Here is an 18,969-nt window from a genome sequence, read left to right as displayed (position 1 = left end):
CTGACTACAATTGATGAAGAAGAAGTGACTCTTCCAACCCTTGTTGTTGGAAGGAGCACTGCAATATTAAAACCGCTCCGGGTGATCAAATAATACTTGCCTCGCCCCTTACACAAACAAAAGCAAGCTAGGAAGAGGGTCTTAGTCGGCTCAATCCCTGCTCCCTGACACTCCCCAAGAAAAGCTACCAGATAACGCCAAGAGTTCAATGCCATCTAGAACGGCAATATTCCCACTTATGAAGGCACTCCTCGATAACAGGATGCAGCGGGAACCGTTGTCCTGCCTCGAGGGCACCCACGGTCAGCCCGAACCCTTCGAGAAACTGATCGTATGGCCGCTAACTAGGCCGAGGGGCATGAACACAATAACACTTCAAGATGCAATAGCAATCCCGAAGTGCCCCCAAAAGTTCCTCGATCACCACCGAGTCTACATCATTCCACGACTTGAGGTTTTCAAGCACAGCAAAACTCCCTGCGGCCTCCAAAGGCATGCCACCCGAGGATAAACTGATAACCTCAGCCATCGGGCCCCTAGAAGAAGAAGACGAAGAGAAGACGGAGACATCCCGACCTTAAGGTTGGAAGGAAGGAGCTAGGGTGCAGGACGAAGGACTGAGCAAAGTGATGGCAATTGTTCTGGAAGAAGCTTATAAAGAGCAGGCTAATCCATCGTGAGGTGACGATTGTGCTTCCCGAGGAGAGAGATGGACGTAGCATTTAAAACCCATCATGACCCCTAAGATTCCCTAGATTCATTGGTCTCGGAGCTTCCGCCAAAGGCGCCTCGTCACCGAAGATTTCCCACCAGAAGCAATGCGTGATAAGGGACCTCCCACCAGAAGCAGCTCGTGATGGAAGGTTTCTCGCCAAAAGCATCTCGTGACGAGAGATATCCCGCCAGAAACCACTCGTGACAATAAGCTCCCCACCAGAACTTACGTCACTCTACTTGGCATGCCACATGGCGTGATGACACATGCGCAGACCCAAGCGCGCCACCCAACAATAGGTCTAGTCTCGGCCTGAGTCGTGCCAGATTGGTCCCCCGACTTGCGACTCGCCAGCCCTGCCTGAGCCCGAGTATAGTCCGTCGACCCACAAGCCTAGTCTTTGCTGAGTCGCGCCAAATCGACTCCCGACTTGTGACTCGCCGACCCTAAACTTGAGCCCGAGGATAGTAACTCGGCCAACAGGTCCAGTCTTTATCTGAGTTGATCCAGATCGATCCCTCGACTTGCGACTCGCCAGTCTTGCTTGAGCCTGAATATAATCCCTCGGCCCACAGGCCCAGTCTTTGCCTGAGTCGGGCCAGATCGGCTCCCGACTTATGACTTGTCGACCCTAAACCTGAGCCTGAGAATAGCCACTCGGCCAACAGGTCCAGTCTTGACCCGAGTCGAGCCAGATCGGTCCCCTCGACTTGCAACTCGGTAGCCTTTATCCGAGTCACACCAGATCAGTCCCCCGACTTGCGACTCGCTAGTCCTGCCTGATCCCGAGAATAGTCCCTCGGCCCACAGGCCTAGTCTTTGCCCGAGTCATGCTAGATCAGCTCCCGACTTGCGACTCACCGACCCTAAACCTGAGCCCAAGAATAGTAACTTGGCTAATAGGTCCAATCCTGACCCGAGTCACGCCAGATCGGTCCCCCGACTTGCGACTCGCTAGTCTTGCCTGATCCCAAGTACAGTCCCTTAGCCCACAGGTCTAGTCTTTGCCCGAGTTGGGCTAGATCAGCTCCCGACTTGTGACTCACCGACCCTAAACCTTAGCTCTAGAACAGTCACTCGGCCAACAGGTCCAGTCCTGACCTGAGTCGCGCTAGATTGGTCCCCCGACTTACGACTCGCCAATCTTGCTTGAGCCCGAGTACAGTCCCTCAACCCACAGGCCCAATCTTTGCTCGAGTTGAGCCAGATCGACTCCCGACTTGCGATTGGTCGGCCCTAAACCTGAGCCCGATAATAGTCACTCGGCCAATAGGTCCAGTCCTGACCCGAGTCGTGCCAGATCGGTCCCCTGACTTGCGACTCGCTAGCATTTATCCGAGTCGCACCATATCGGTCCCCCGACTTGCGACTTGCCAATCCTGCCTGAGCCCGAGTATAGTCCCTCGGCCCATAGGCCCAGTTTTGCCCGAGTCGCACCAGATCAGATCCTGACTTGCGACTCGTCGGTTCTAAACCTGAGCCCGAGAATAGTCACTCAGCCAACATGTCCAGTCCTGACTCGAGTCATGCTAGATCGGTCCCCCGACTTGCGACTCGCCAGTCCTGCTTGAGCCCAAGTACAGTCCCTCGGCCCACAGGCCTAGTCTTTGCCCGAGTCGCACCAGATCGGCTCCCGACTTGCGACTCGCCGACCCTAAACCTGAGCCCGAGAATAGTCACTCGATGAACAGATCCAGTCCTGACCAGAGTCACGTCAGATCGGTCCCCTGACTTGCGACTCACCAGCCTTTATCCGAGCCGCACCAGATCGATCTCCCGACTTGCGACTTGCCAGTCCTGCCTGAGCCCGAGTACAGTTCCTCATCCCATAGGCCCAGTTTTTGCTCGAGTCGCGCCAGATTGGCTCCCGACTTACGACTCGTCGGCCCTAATCCTGAGTCCGAGAATAGTAACTCGGCCAACAGGTCTAGTCTCTATCCGAGTTGCAATAGATCGGTCCCCCGACTTGCCACTCGTCAGTCTTGCCTAAGCCCAAGTATAGTCCCTCAACCCACAGGCCCAGTCTTTGCCCAAGTTGCACCAGATCGGCTCCCGACTTGCCACTCGCCGGCCCTAAACCTGAGCCCGAGAATAGTCACTCGGCCAACAGGTCCAGTCCTGACCCGAGTCGAGCCAAATCGGTCCCCTGACTTGTGACTTGCCAGCCTTTATCTGAGTCGCACCAGATCGGTCCTCCGACTTGTGACTCGCCAGATCAGTCCCCCGACTTGCGACTCGCCAGTCTTGCCTAAGCCCGAGCATAGTCCCTCGGCCCTAGGTCCAGTCTTTGCATGAGTCATGCTAGATCGGCTCCCTACTTACGACTTGCAGGCCCTAAACCTGAGCCTGTGAATAGTAACTCGGCCAACAGGTCTAGTCTCTGTCTGAGTCGCGCTAGATCGATCTCCCGACTTGCGACTTACTAGTCCTACCTAAGCCTGAGTACAGTCCCTCGGCCCATAGTGTCACGAACTTAGCTGGTTTTGCCTAAGTCGTGCGGCACCCATGCGTGTCCATCCGCAAAGGTCAGCCTCCCCGAAGCCTCCCATCGTCCCTTAGGACCAACAAAAGAGAGAACGAGTTAGAGAGAACACCTCATTCGGGATCCCCAAGCACACATTTCCGAAAAATACTTCATAGACAATGCAAATTACAAACAGACTTTACAAGCTCTGAATAGTTGCATAATAAAGGGTAAAATGGTCTATTACAGATCGAAAATCTCTCACACGTGTCCACATGACACAACCTTTATTTACAAGCCTAAAGAGATCACCAACCTAACTAAAATGGGACTATTAAGCCTTCGGCCGTCCCTCTACATGCTGTACAGGGCATGAACATACCAAAAGACACGGACATATATAAGCATTACATTAAACATCCTATTTTGAAGTTTGTCCGTGATATTCTCCCCCAATTATTCTTTCGACGTCCTCGTTGAAGCCTTTGTTGACACTGCAACTCCTCGCCTTTGCTGAGTCTTCAATCTTCTGCTCCAACTGCAATGCGCCTCTTGGCTCCCAACTGCTCTTCGTTGTTGTTTTTTTGAGTAGTCGAACCTTTAATCCGCCATGCTGCTTCAACTCGCCAATGACACTAACTCTGGTGTGGGGTTGGCTGAGTTGTGTTGATCCTTGTTGATTCCTGCAGATCCTCTAAATGAAGGAAAAGACCATCCTTACTGCGCTAGTCTCTCAAATGCCTCATGCTGTTTGAACTGGGTGGATGCTTGTTTGAGCTTTTAACGAGCATCGTCTCACAAACTTCTGAAGTTTTGGGTCCTTCATAAAATTTGCCCATTGACTCTTCTTTCACTTAGTTGTCACTTCCAAGTAGGTTCGCATCACTCCCGCTTTCGATTGGTATTTCATTGGGAAATGAAGCGGATAATCTACTCTCAGTGGTACTAATCACCATTGGTGAGGATTTGACAACTATTGTCTTCTATTATCTTCGAAGGGTCTTTGAACATGTGCATAGCTCCTCTACTAGATAGATAAGAGAATTGGGGTACTCGGTTTCGCCCATTCTCTTAAGAGTTGAGAAGGCAAAGGTTACTTGATTTCGCCCGCCTCCTCGAGGTTGTACTCCATGCATCGAGCTGGTTACTGGCATTCACCTGCTCTTTGCTCACACTTCTGAAGCACTTAAAGTGTTTGCACTCCTTGCGTTGAGTTAGCTACTATGATTCACCTTCTCAATGCCATCAAACTTCTGGAATGCAAGAAGTTTTCACCCCAACTTGGAGTAATTCTCTAATAGATTTGGTCGTCTCTGGGATTGTATCATCTTCTCCATCAACCCTGTCGCCTACTCCCCTGAGTAGCAAAGGTACAGCACCGCGTACTGCCTACTTCGTTCCTTGTTCGTGTACTCTTGCATGACCCGAAGTCCTTCACTTTCGGCTATCTTGATGGGAAGCTCATTGATACCGGTCTTACGAAGTTCCTTGGCCTCTGCCCTTCAACCTTGTCTTGGTACTTGGAGTTTGCCTCTGCATGCTCCACCTCCTCGGCCCCTTTTACGACCAAGCGCTCTCCCTCCATGAGAGCAAAGGATCAATGACTTTCACGGAAGTCCTGCCTCTGTGGTACCATGGCGTTGCCATGCCCATGGCCTTACTATCCGTCGCCTCGCATCTGCATCCCTTTTCTTCCGCGATTAGTAGATATGTCTTCGTGGCACTCCTCTGAGTCTACCTCCATTCTAACTGATGCTTGATTTTGGGTAGCTAAGTCCCTTTGGACTCGTCGTCGCTTCCTCGCCCCTTTCGACCCCTTGCTTCAACACCTCTGTGTTCTCCAAGCAGTTTGTTTGATCGATGGAAAGACAGACTGCAACTCCCATGCATGGCCTCTGCCATCGCATTATAGGGTTCGCACTGATTCTGTTCTCCTTAGCTTCCTTGGTACCAACGTTCACTTACTCGACCTTGTCCTCTAACTTGTCAGGCTCCCTTAAGCGAATATGGGCTCTGGAGCAGTCCAACTCTCCAGCTACTTCGATCATACCTCTGCATGATCAAGTCCCTCCCATGGGACTCATTGGTACTTGCATTCGAACTTTTCCCTTGGTGGAACACAACCCCCATATGCTGATGACCAAGGTTTTCATCCGATGCAACCTTCGATACACGCACGGAAGACCCGCATCTGTGGTACCATGGCCTTCACTCCTTAAATCCATAGCCCTTCTTGCCGTCGTGTTGTTCACCGAAGTGGAGCTTCTAGTAGCTCCTGATCATACCTCCGTATTATCTAGTCCCTTTCGGGACTAGGTTGTGTGTATCGCATTGCCACGAATTGTTCCACCATGATCCGCTGCACCATGTCGCCTCCTGGTGACATCTCTATTGCATTCTAATCCTTGTGTGCTGAACTTGTATTGTGAACCCTTCATGTGTGGCCTCTGCCAATATATCGCAAGGTCTCTTCCACCTTCGATTTTGTTCGCTCCTTTGGCAATCGACCTTCATCCACCTACTCTTGGGTCACACCTAGATAAAGCACCGCTCTAGGACAGTCTGTCGCTTAGTAGCTCCCGAAGTCCCCCGACTTCGTTGCAATTAGTGCACCATTGTTTGGATCCTGGGCCTCTACCCCTAGTAGCACAATCTTTGCTGCGCACCGCTTCCTTTATAGCAACTTAAATGGCAACAGTATGGCATATTCTTCAAGAGTACCCGCCTCTACGTCCTCTTGCCCCATTCTAAGGCCTTCTGAACCCAACTTCACCTCCGCAAATTGAGTCGCCTTGGTTCCTCCATCAAATGCTCCTCCGAGATAAAGTGCATGTGCCTAGAAGCTCCCTTCATCTTTGGCACTATGCAAGATGAGTCCACTCCGTCAAAATGAATGAGCCATGGAACAACATGATCCTACTCTTGCCTCTACAAGAGTTCATGTCCTTGACCTCTGTCCAAGGAAAGCACTATGCCTCCGCTCTATGTTCCATCTTCTATGCTGGCTCCCTTCATGCGGCTTGGGTACTTCGCTAAGTTACACCCAAGTTGCTCCGCTCCTCGTTTTTGCATTGAGTTGATGGTGGCCCTCGCGCCCACCATTCCACGGGTCAGCCCTCCCTTGAGTCCGATCTCCATATCGACTCCAAGTGTGCCTTCATTTGTGTTGCTTTGGGTCACTCCCCCACTTGATCTCGCAATGCATCCACCAATGCATTCTCTCAAGCGAGATCATGCGACGACTCCTCGCCGCTTACTCAATCCATTGAGCTTCGTGGAGTTGTTGTTTGTTGAGGTACTCCTCCTCAACTTGTGAGGTTCATCCCACATGATTCTCCCTCTAGAGAGCCGGGACTTATCCCTCCTGGATAACTGTCCCGTTAGAGCAACATCTCTCTTTGTTTCGGAGACCACCATCCCCTTGGACTACTTCGATCTGCTGACCAAACTGTGCATTGTTATGCCTCCTGCAAACACACTTGCTAGATTGCGACTCCACGTCAATACAGCCCCCGCTGCACCACTCAAGGCCTAGCAACATGCTGAACTCATTGCACACTTCAGCCTCCTACGAACGTATCCTTCACATGCCGAAGAGAAAGTTTCAATGCTCCATGGCGCGGAGTTTCAGTCGCCTTGGGATGGCCGCAAACATTCCATCGTCCGCATACAAGCCCATGCATGAGTACCGAATTCTTTGAGTTAGCAATTCCCCTCACCTCTGTGAGCTATGCATAACTCTTTCGGTCGCTGAGCAACTCATTCCACCTTGGATGGTCTCATCCTTTACCAAGCGCCTCGCTTGCCTTGAGCACCATCAAGTATGGTTGTCAACATTGAGCTGTAGCTCAAACTCAGTCATCCCAATCTTTGTGCACTCCGCATTCTTCCAAACTTGTCTGTTCTCATGGTGCCTCTTGCGCGAAGGGTTGCCCATTCCTCTGAATGCCAATCTCAGATGTCCGCTCCTCCGAGCGACTCCTTTTCCCTACATCCCCATACCTGTTTTCCCTCAAACGGTCGCGCGTGTGCTGACTGCCCTCAACGCAGCCCCGCTAGGTCCCCCACGTTTTCATTCTAAGTGTTTCTATGAGTGCTTGTCCCGCTCTGATACCATCTGTCACAGACTTAGCTGATTTTGCCTAAGTCGTGCGGCACCCATACGTGTCCGTCCGCAAAGGTCAGCCTCCCCGAAGCCTCCCATTGTCCCTTAGGACCAACAAAAGAGAGAACGAGTTAGAGAGAACGCCTCATTCGGGATCCCCAAGCACACATTTCTGAAAAATACTTCATAGACAATGCAAATTACAAACAGACTTTACAAGTTCTGAACAGTTGCACAACAAAGGGTAAAATGGTCCATTATAGATCAAAAATCTCTCACACGTGTCCACATGACACAAACTTTATTTACAAGCCTAAAGAGGCCACCGACCTAACTAAAATGGGACTATTAAGCCTTCGGACGTCCCTCTACATGCTGTACAGGGCATGAACATACCAAAAGACACGGACATACATAAGCATTACATCAAACATCTTGTTTTGAAGTTTATCCGTGACAATAGGCCCAGTCTTTGCCCGAGTCACGCCAGATCGGCTCCCGACTTGCGACTCATCGGTCCTAAACCTAAGCCCGAGAACAGTCACTCAGCCAATAGGTTCAGTCTTGACCCGAGTCGCGATAGATCGGTCCCCTGACTTGTGACTTGCTAGTCTTTATCCGAGTCGAGCTAGATCGGTCCCCCGATTTGCGACTCGCTAGTCCTGCCTGAGCCCGAGTACAGTCCCTCGGCTAACAGGTCCAGTCTCTACTCGAGTCACGCCAGATCAGCTCTCGACTTGCGACTCGTCGGCCCTAAACCTGAGCCCGAGATCAGTCACTCGGCTAATAGGTCCAGTCTCTACCCGAGTCACACCAGATCGACCCCCCGACTTACGAACCAGTCTTTATCCGAGTCACGCCAGATCGACCCCCCGATTTGTGACTTGCCAGTCTTTACCCGAGTCGTGCTAGATCGGTCCCCCAACTCATGACTCGCCAATCTTAAACCTGTGCCCGAGTCCAATCTCTTGGCATATGGGTTCAATCTTCGCTCGAGTCTCACAGCTCGGTCCCTTGACCAGTGACTCGTCAGTCTCATTTTGCCTGGGCCTAGCTGCCCGGCCAACGATTCAAACCCTTCCCAAAGCACAAGGCGCCACCCACCGAGCAACTCCACGACGAGCCAACCCGACTCCCCCTCACGAGTAATCGATATATCCACAGCACCCTGACCCAGGCATGCCCTTCGCCCTCTCGCAAGGACCCCAGTGCATGCCCTAGTTGTAACATCCCCCATTTTTAAAAAATTTAGTAAAAGGTTTGTTTGTAAAAATAAGGATTATTTAATAATTATTTTATATTAAAGGTTTATGGCTAGGGACCTAAGAGTAAATATTAGAAGTTTGATATAATTTATGAAAGATTCAGATTTAAGTTAAAAAAAAAAAAAAAAATAGTGGACATGTGTCACTAACTAACATAAGGTTGGTGCCACTTATCTTTGCTTTAAAGATGACACCTAGCCCCTTTCATGCATGCATGACACCTTGCAACTTTTGTATTAGCCAAAACCTAAATAATTAGATGAAAGGTTAAAGAAAACAAACCTGAAGAGTTGCAGCCAACGTGAGTTTGAGAGAAGAAGAAGAGAAGAGAAGGGAAGAAGAAGAAGAAGAGGAATTGAAGAAGAAGATTTGATTGAGGTTTTGCATCAACTCCCCCCATTTGGGAATCAAATTTGTTTAAGGCAAGTGTTCTAACCTCTTCCTACAGAACTCCTAATCTTTGTTTTCCTTTTAATTCTTCATAATGCAGAAGATTTCAGCTTAGTACCAAACCGTTCTTTCCTTTTTGATACAAATCCATGAATCTGAAATTTTTCGGTAATCTGACCTCTATTCAATATTTCGGTCATAACATTTTGTAATAAACTCTGATTTAGACAAAACCTATTCCATTTGAAAGTAGACTCAAATATCTTTATTTTGACACTAAGATTGAATGATTCGGAGTTTAAATGACTACTAAGACTTCTGTTTCAATTCACCCTACAGATTCTGCAAAATAGGAACTGAAATTTCTGACCTTCTGTTACTAAATTGCTCATAACTCTCTAGAGAAAATTCTGAATTAAGCAAAACTTAGTTCCTTGGAAACTAGATTCGTGTATCTTTCTTTTGACACCTAGTTGGAAATTTTAAAGTATGTTTGCCTTCTGAAACTTCTGTTTAAATCGATTCTATCAAGTCTGCAAAACAGGGATGATCATTTCTGACCTTCCTTTACTCTATTTGGTATAACTTCCTGTTAAGAAATCAAAAAATTATAAATCTGAGTTCATCGGAAAATAGATTGATACAGCTTTCCAATGACACCTATTTTTAGTGATTTAGAGCATATTTGGTCACTCAAACAATTCAGAAACTATACCATTCAAATCCTGTCATAATTGAAAACTTTGTTGGGATTTGCCTATTCAATTTTCATCCTATTGGAAAATTGATTTCTGCTAAATTCTTCTTCAATTGAGCTTTATATTAGTCCTTTGAAGTTCTTGTATTGTTCATCTTGAAATTATTGTATAACTGAAATTTATTATGTAATGCTTTGTTTGCATTTCCTTGTTTGATAAGGCACATGCATATCTTCGTTGTTCCGCATGTGTTTCTGATATGTGTCAATGTTATTGTTCATACTACCCTTTTGTACTCTGGTGTCTTGTGGGATATTGTGAACCTTTGCCAGAAATGGTAAAGGGAGTTATGCTTAGAGCCCGCGATTGCTCTGCCGGCCCCATTGACTTCACTCAGACGTGGGTGGATGGAGCTCCCAGACGTGGGAGACTTATGCTTGGTGGTCATCCAGAAATGGATGAATCACATTATGTATGTGGTCCCACAGCGCCATCTATGCTCATTGATATGATATCCAAAGCTTTGTTTATGAGTTCATATTATGCTTTGGATAAAAAATGGAATGCATGCTACATCAAGAATGACATACAAGCTTGTGTTTATTATTCGGTTCACTTATTATACTCTGAAGTGTTTCGTTTGTCATTATTATGCCCCCAAACACTCTTATACCTTTGGATATGCACCTAAATACTTCATGTGCCATTTGATACATGCCTAAATGCTTCCTTTGCCAATGAAATGCTCTAATTTCCTTTCTCCTATTGTTATGTCTAATGCCTGTTTTTGAACGAGGTAAACCTTTGTGATTTTATATCAAAAGAGATGACTTCAAATGAACACTTGTATTTCTACTTTTGTATCTTGATACTAAGCTTGCTTGAACTTCTCCTATCGCCATGGATATGTTAGACGCTTGCTGAGCTCTTTATGCTCACCCCGTTGCTATATAAATTTTTCAGGGTAGCTTGTCATGCACTGAAAAGCTAGAATTGGGTTAAAGCAGTGAAAGGCTAGAAGATTTTTGAGCTAATCTTTGTTGGATGATGGTTTTTGTTGTATAGTAAACTTTACTTCTGATGTATCGTTAAGGATCTGTTGATACTTATGTGTTGAAAAATGTCAAAGGACCGCTCATGTGTATGGAATGATAAGTTTAAGATGTGTAAGGATAAGAACTCATGGTAAATAATTATCTTTTTTGTGATTGTATATACTTCTATGATTATGGATTTGTGTTGTGGTTGATGTTTAGTTGACTTGTCTTTGGATTTTGTGAATCTCTAAGTGAAGTGGATTATGATTTATGTAATGTACATGTTTATGAATTGTGAATATTGATAGATTGAATGATTCTTAGTATCCTCAAATTGTTAGATTGGATCCTGGATTGAATTGATGATCAATTATAATATTATTGATTTTTAGACAGGGTCACACTTCCTGAATGCGATAATTCAGGGGGGCGTGACATAGTTGGTATCAGAGCATGGTTTGAGGATCACTGAAATATTTGATATGTTGAAATACAAAATATATTGAGGTCTAATGAACTATAGTGATTGGTGGAAATTATCTTTGATGCATTTTAGGAATCTAGGATGATGAGGACATTTAGTCCTCCTACTTCATCTGCTTTTGATTAATGAAGTACGATAAAAGGGTTGATCGGGGATAATAAATCAGAGTAGCGCAGTAGAAGCGTGGTGAAACCTAATACATTGGTAGTAGAAAAATAGATGATGTGATTGGAGAAGATATTTGATGCACGAAATTATTCTGATGATCAAAAGAATTTCTAGAGATCAAGGACAGCAATAGAAAGGACAAGTTTACCCAAAAAAAAAAAAAGATTAGAAATGAATCTGAATGTGATAATAAGAGGGTCAAGACATCATCGATTTGAAAAGGGAAGTTACCACAAAAGATTCAATCATGTGTATGATGCAAGTTAAATTATGAAATAAGTTTGTATTTGTAGGTGACTGGAGCCTATTTTGCTTATAAAAATTTGGATCATAAAATGAAAGACTATCCTTTGGACAAGAAGAAAGAATCACTGCCGCATAAATCATCAGCCCATGTCAGAGTGTATGTTATCACGGAATATGATTCTAAAGCTTATGAATTAGTGGTCGAAGGTACTATTCATGGTTATGAAAGAATGCAAATATTTGTTTGACCATGTGTCTCATCTATGATTTGATTTGCAATATTTTGCTTATCACATGGGCATTCAACCTAAATCACTGGATTATATGCTATATGTAAATACGGCTATTGGGGATGTGTTTTGATGCAAGAAGGGAAAGTGATTGCTTATGCTTCTAGACAACTAAAGAGTTATGAACTGAATTATCTAACTCATGATTTGGAATTGGCAGCAATTGTTTTTGCTCTAAAGATTTGGAGGCATTACTTGTATGGACAAACATTTGAAATCTTTACTGATCATAAGAGTTTAAAGTATATTTTTACTCAAAAAGAGTTAAACATGAGACAACGGAGATGGATAGAACTTGTAAAGGATTATGATTGTACCATTTGTTATCACCCGGGTAAAGCTAATGTTGTAGCAGATGCCCTTAGTAGAAAATCTATAAGTTTTATGGTGACTTTGGTTGTGAAGCAATTGAAGTTATTAGAAGAGAATTATGATTCAAATGTTATGAGAAAAGGGCAAGACTCAATGATATTAATGGCCTCCATCCAAGTGCAATCTGATCTCATTCAACAAATTAAAGGAGGACAACTACAAGATCAACGCTTGATCTGCTTAAGGAATGAAGTAAAAAAGGGATTGAAAGTGAATTTTCGAGTTTCAGAGGATGGCCTATTGAGATTTAAGGATAGAATATGTGTTCCAAATGACTCAGATATCAAAGATCAAATCCTAAGGGATGGTCATAATTCAAAGTACACCATGCATCCTGGTAGCACTAAGATGTATAGAGATCTCCAAAGTCATTATTGGTGGGAAGGCATGAAGAAGGATATTGCAATATATGTTTCAAAGTGTTTGACTTGTCAGCAAATCAAAGCAGAACACCAAAGACCTGGAGGTTTGTTGCAACCTTTAGATATTCCTGAATGGAAATGGGAATGTATTACCATGGACTTTATTTCAGGACTACCCCGAACTTCTAGAAAGCATGATGCTATTTGGGTTATCATTGATAGGTTAACGAAATCTGCACATTTTCTACCGATCAATATGACTTATTCTCTTGATAGGCTTGCAGATTTATATATAAATGAAATAGTAAGACTTCATGGTGTTCCAAAGGAGATAATCTCTGACAGAGACTCCAGATTTCTATCTAGATTTTGGAGAAGGTTACAGGAATCTATTGGCACTAAAGTCAAGTTTAGCACTGCTTATCACCCTCAAACTGATGGTCAATCAGAAAGAACCATTCAAACACTTGAGGATTTGCTTCGAGCCTATGTTATGGATTGGAAAGGTGAATGAGATAAAGATATCTCTCTTATTGAGTTCACTTACAATAACAGTTATCATTCAAGTATTCAGATGGCTCCTTATGAAGCTTTATATGGGCGAAAGTGCAGGATGCCTATATGTTGGGAAGAAATTGGCGACAGAAAGTTATTAGCACCAGAAAAAGTACAAGAGACTACTGAGAAAATTCAACTTATAAGAAAAAGGTTAAAGACTGCTCAGAGTCGTCAAAAAAGTTATGCTGATAAAAGAAGGCGAAATATTGAGTTTCAAATCGAGGATTTTGTATTCCTGAAGGTCTCCCCTTCTAAAGGCATTGTAAGATTTGGGAAGAAAGGAAAGTTAAGCCCAAGATTTATTGGACCTTTTGAGATTCTTGAGAGGCTTGGTTCTGTCGCTTACAGGATTGCCTTGCCACCATCATTGTGCCATATCCATGATATATTTCATGTTTCAATGATCAGAAAGTATATACCTGATCCCTCTCATATCATTAAGTATGAGTCGATAGTGATTGATAAAGACTTGTCTTATGTGGAAGAGCCCACTCAGATTGTTGATAAAAAAAAGAAAAGATCTTGAGGAATCGGGTTATCCCTCTAGTTAAAGTGATCTGGAGATATCATTCTGGAGAGGAAACAACTTGGGAGCTTGAGGAAGAAATGATAAAAGCTTATCCTCATCTTTTCGTCGAATGAGGTATGATAAATTTAGAGGACTAAATTTTTTTTTAGGAGGGGAGAGTGTAACATCCCCCATTTTTAAAAAATTTAGTAAAAGGTTTGTTTGTAAAAATAAGGATTATTTAATAATTATTTTATATTAAAGGTTTATGGCTAGGGACCTAAGAGTAAATATTAGAAGTTTGATATAATTTATGAAAGATTCAGATTTAAGTTAAAAAAAAAAAAAATAGTGGACATGTGTCACTAACTAACATAAGGTTGGTGCCACTTATCTTTGCTTTAAAGATGACACCTAGCCCCTTTCATGCATGCATGACACCTTGCAACTTTTGTATTAGCCAAAACCTAAATAATTAGATGAAAGGTTAAAGAAAACAAACCTGAAGAGTTGCAGCCAACGTGAGTTTGAGAGAAGAAGAAGAGAAGAGAAGGGAAGAAGAAGAAGAAGAGGAATTGAAGAAGAAGATTTGATTGAGGTTTTGCATCAACTCCCCCCATTTGGGAATCAAATTTGTTTAAGGCAAGTGTTCTAACCTCTTCCTACAGAACTCATAATCTTTGTTTTCCTTTTAATTCTTCATAATGCAGAAGATTTCAGCTTAGTACCAAACCGTTCTTTCCTTTTTGATACAAATCCATGAATCTGAAATTTTTCGGTAATCTGACCTCTATTCAATATTTCGGTCATAACATTTTGTAATAAACTCTGATTTAGACAAAACCTATTCCATTTGAAATTAGACTCAAATATCTTTATTTTGACACTAAGATTGAATGATTCGGAGTTTAAATGACTACTAAGACTTCTGTTTCAATTCACCCTACAGATTCTGCAAAATAGGAACTGAAATTTCTGACCTTCTGTTACTAAATTGCTCATAACTCTCTAGAGAAAATTCTGAATTAAGCAAAACTTAGTTCCTTGGAAACTAGATTCGTGTATCTTTCTTTTGACACCTAGTTGGAAATTTTGAAGTATGTTTGCCTTCTGAAACTTCTGTTTAAATCGATTCTATCAAGTCTGCAAAACAGGGATGATCATTTCTGACCTTCCTTTACTCTATTTGGTATAACTTCCTGTTAAGAAATCAAAAAATTATAAATCTGAGTTCATCGGAAAATAGATTGATACAGCTTTCCAATGACACCTATTTTTAGTGATTTAGAGCATATTTGGTCACTCAAACAATTCAGAAACTATACCATTCAAATCCTGTCATAATTGAAAACTTTGTTGGGATTTGCCTATTCAATTTTCATCCTATTGGAAAATTGATTTCTGCTAAATTCTTCTTCAATTGAGCTTTATATTAGTCCTTTGAAGTTCTTGTATTGTTCATCCTGAAATTATTGTATAACTGAAATTTATTATGTAATGCTTTGTTTGCATTTCCTTGTTTGATAAGGCACATGCATATCTTCGTTGTTCCGCATGTGTTTCTGATATGTGTCAATGTTATTGTTCATACTACCCTTTTGTACTCTGGTGTCTTGTGGGATATTGTGAACCTTTGCCAGAAATGGTAAAGGGAGTTATGCTTAGAGCCCGCGATTGCTCTACCGGCCCCATTGACTTCACTCAGACGTGGGTGGATGGAGCTCCCAGACGTGGGAGACTTATGCTTGGTGGTCATCCAGAAATGGATGAATCACATTATGTATGTGGTCCCACAGCGCCATCTATGCTCATTGATATGATATCCAAAGCTTTGTTTATGAGTTCATATTATGCTTTGGATAAAAAATGGAATGCATGCTACATCAAGAATGACATACAAGCTTGTGTTTATTATTCGGTTCACTTATTATACTCTGAAGTGTTTCGTTTGTCATTATTATGCCCCCAAACACTCTTATACCTTTGGATATGCACCTAAATACTTCATGTGCCATTTGATACATGCCTAAATGCTTCCTTTGCCAATGAAATGCTCTAATTTCCTTTCTCCTATTGTTATGTCTAATGCCTGTTTTTGAACGAGGTAAACCTTTGTGATTTTATATCAAAAGAGATGACTTCAAATGAACACTTGTATTTCTACTTTTGTATCTTGATACTAAGCTTGCTTGAACTTCTCCTATCGCCATGGATATGTTAGACGCTTGCTGAGCTCTTTATGCTCACCCCGTTGCTATATAAATTTTTCAGGGTAGCTTGTCATGTACTGAAAAGCTAGAATTGGGTTAAAGCAGTGAAAGGCTAGAAGATTTTTGAGCTAATCTTTGTTGGATGATGGTTTTTGTTGTATAGTAAACTTTACTTCTGATGTATCGTTAAGGATCTGTTGATACTTATGTGTTGAAAAATGTCAAAGGACCGCTCATGTGTATGGAATGATAAGTTTAAGATGTGTAAGGATAAGAACTCATGGTAAATAATTATCTTTTTTGTGATTGTATATACTTCTATGATTATGGATTTGTGTTGTGGTTGATGTTTAGTTGACTTGTCTTTGGATTTTGTGAATCTCTAAGTGAAGTGGATTATGATTTATGTAATGTACATGTTTATGAATTGTGAATATTGATAGATTGAATGATTCTTAGTATCCTCAAATTGTTAGATTGGATCCTGGATTGAATTGATGATCAATTATAATATTATTGATTTTTAGACAGGGTCACACTTCTTGAATGCGATAATTCAGGGGGGCGTGACACTAGTGGGGGGGGGAGAAGTGATGAGGTAAATTTTGGATCCCAATCCACTACTGATGGCCAACGCCATGCCACGCCATCACCAGGTCAATAAAGGAGGGCTCTCGTACGCCGACCCAGAGTCCGTACCAAGGCATCCCCCAATACACCTCGGAAAGCCTAGAGCGGTGCCGTCTGATGTCGTCCTCCGCGCCACCGGGCGACAGCCACACTGAGGCACTGTCTCCCTGTTTCAGCGCCCTAGGACGACGGCCGCATAAAGGTGCTATCCCATCGTTCTGAGCGTTCTAGGACGGCAGCCGCACAAAGGTAATAACTTCCCCCTCAAGGATCAGCCGCCATAGAAAAGATATGTGTGTGACCCACCCTCGGGTAGTGGTATAAAATCCCTTGATCGACGTCCGGCCAAGGGGGCGAAAAAAGAGAGAGACAAAACGCTGACTTACTTATCGAGGGGCCACAGTCGGTAACCATCCAACGAGGGCCTTTTGTGTAGGAAAGCGATTATGCCCGAGACATGATCACCCTGATCAAGAAGGCGTCTTTCCCCAAGCGACTCCGACAACCATTCCCGACATCCATACGTCGACTTGCGGTCGATCAACATCGGTGACCCATCAAAGCCGATCTTCGACTCCAGACATTGCCTTGGGGACCAGGCCGTTCTGACTCATTAGCCACGGTGCATCAATTCCTCGACAGAATTAAATTTGATATTTCAATTTATATAACCAATAGTATGGATTCATTTTAATATGAAAATAAAAAAAAGTATAAAATATTTATCGTTATACAAAATCATCTTAAAGTGAAAATGATAATAGTCGTTAGTCCTTAAATCATTGAAAATATTGATAAGGGCGAATAATAAAATAGCATTAATGAACTCTCATATAATGTTGATATCATCACTAATGATCTTGTAGAACAATCATAATTGGTAGATTTGAGAATATCTTAAAGAAAAATGAGATTTGCTATTTTTATTATTATATGGTATATCTATAAGAATAATATTATAACATAGGAATCCCTTATTATTTTCATAAGTTATGAAAAGTAATGATTCTAAAAAATTATATTATACAATAAAAGAAGAGTTGAAATTAATAAACCATAATAGTGTTTGAGAACTTGTCGAGTTGCTCAATAATTATAGAAAAGTATGTTATATAAATATAACTTAAAGGGTAATATTGAACGATACAAAAGTCAAACTTATAATCAAATGTTTTACTCGTAAAAAATATATCGATCATAACGAGATATTTTCTCTAGTTTTTAATTGAACTTGTTAAGAATTATCACAATATTAGTAGTTCATTCTTATTTTGAGTTAGATCATATAGATGTGAAAACAAGTTTTTTGAATAAGGAATCTAGATTTACATAAATAAACCTAAACAAGTGACAAAGAAAATAAAAATATATAAAATTTGATATGTAAATTTAAAAAATTCATTTATGAACTTAAATAAGTATTTAAATAATAATATATAAAGTTTATTGATACTATTACTTTTTTATATTTAAAAAATATTATTGATAAATTGTTAATCTAAAGATCAATGGGAGTTAATTTATTATATTGGTCTATATGTGGATAATATTTGGTTGCTGGTAGTAAGCTTAGTTTATTATACCAAATAAAAAAAAATTCTCACTAAGAATTTTAAGATGACTAATATGAATGAGGCATTTATGTTATTAGCATTATGATATTTAAGGATAGATCCTAAAATTTATTATGACTATCTCAAAAAGAATATATTGATCTAAGTATTAAAAAAATTTAGTATACAACTTTATTAAGCAAATAATAAAGTAAAAAAATTTAATCAAAACAAGTATTTTTAAAGTGACTTAGAAAAGAATCAGATAAATAAAAATATTCATTGTGAATACATAGTTTGAAGTATATTACATACTCGAGTTTAAACCAAATGTACTAAAGAATAAAACATTAAGAGACTATAAAGAAAGTAATAAGATATACGAAAGGAAAAAAAGATTATATACTCACATATATGAAATTAGATTGACTTGAATTGATAGTATTTTTAGATACTAATTCTGTAATGATAATAGAAAGTTCACTTTACTTTTTATGTATAGTAGTTGAAGAGATAATTTATAGGATAAAAATAAAGTAATGTATTATTATATTATCAACTAGAAGTTAATTTTGTAATATGCTTTGAGGCTATCGACCAAGCCTTATGATTGTAAAATTTTATCTCAGGACTTAATGCAATCAAATTCAATTGCTAAGTCAATATTGTTAAGTCACTAAAGATACCTTATATGACATATCATAGTAATTTTTTTATCTAAGAATATCAAGTACTCTTATATTCATATATATTTAGTATAAAGTATTTGATAGTTAGAAAAAGAGTTTAGATATAATTAATATCAATTAAGAATTTAAGTTCTACTATATTAATTGCTTATGTAATCATTTATGACCTACGGTCTAAAGTACTTGAAAGAATATGTTTTTATAATTAAGTTTTTGAGTAACCTA

Source organism: Musa acuminata, chromosome BXJ1-6 (assembly GCF_036884655.1).
Source record: "Musa acuminata AAA Group cultivar baxijiao chromosome BXJ1-6, Cavendish_Baxijiao_AAA, whole genome shotgun sequence".
NCBI lineage: Eukaryota > Viridiplantae > Streptophyta > Magnoliopsida > Zingiberales > Musaceae > Musa > Musa acuminata.
This window is presented reverse-complemented; position numbering follows the sequence as displayed.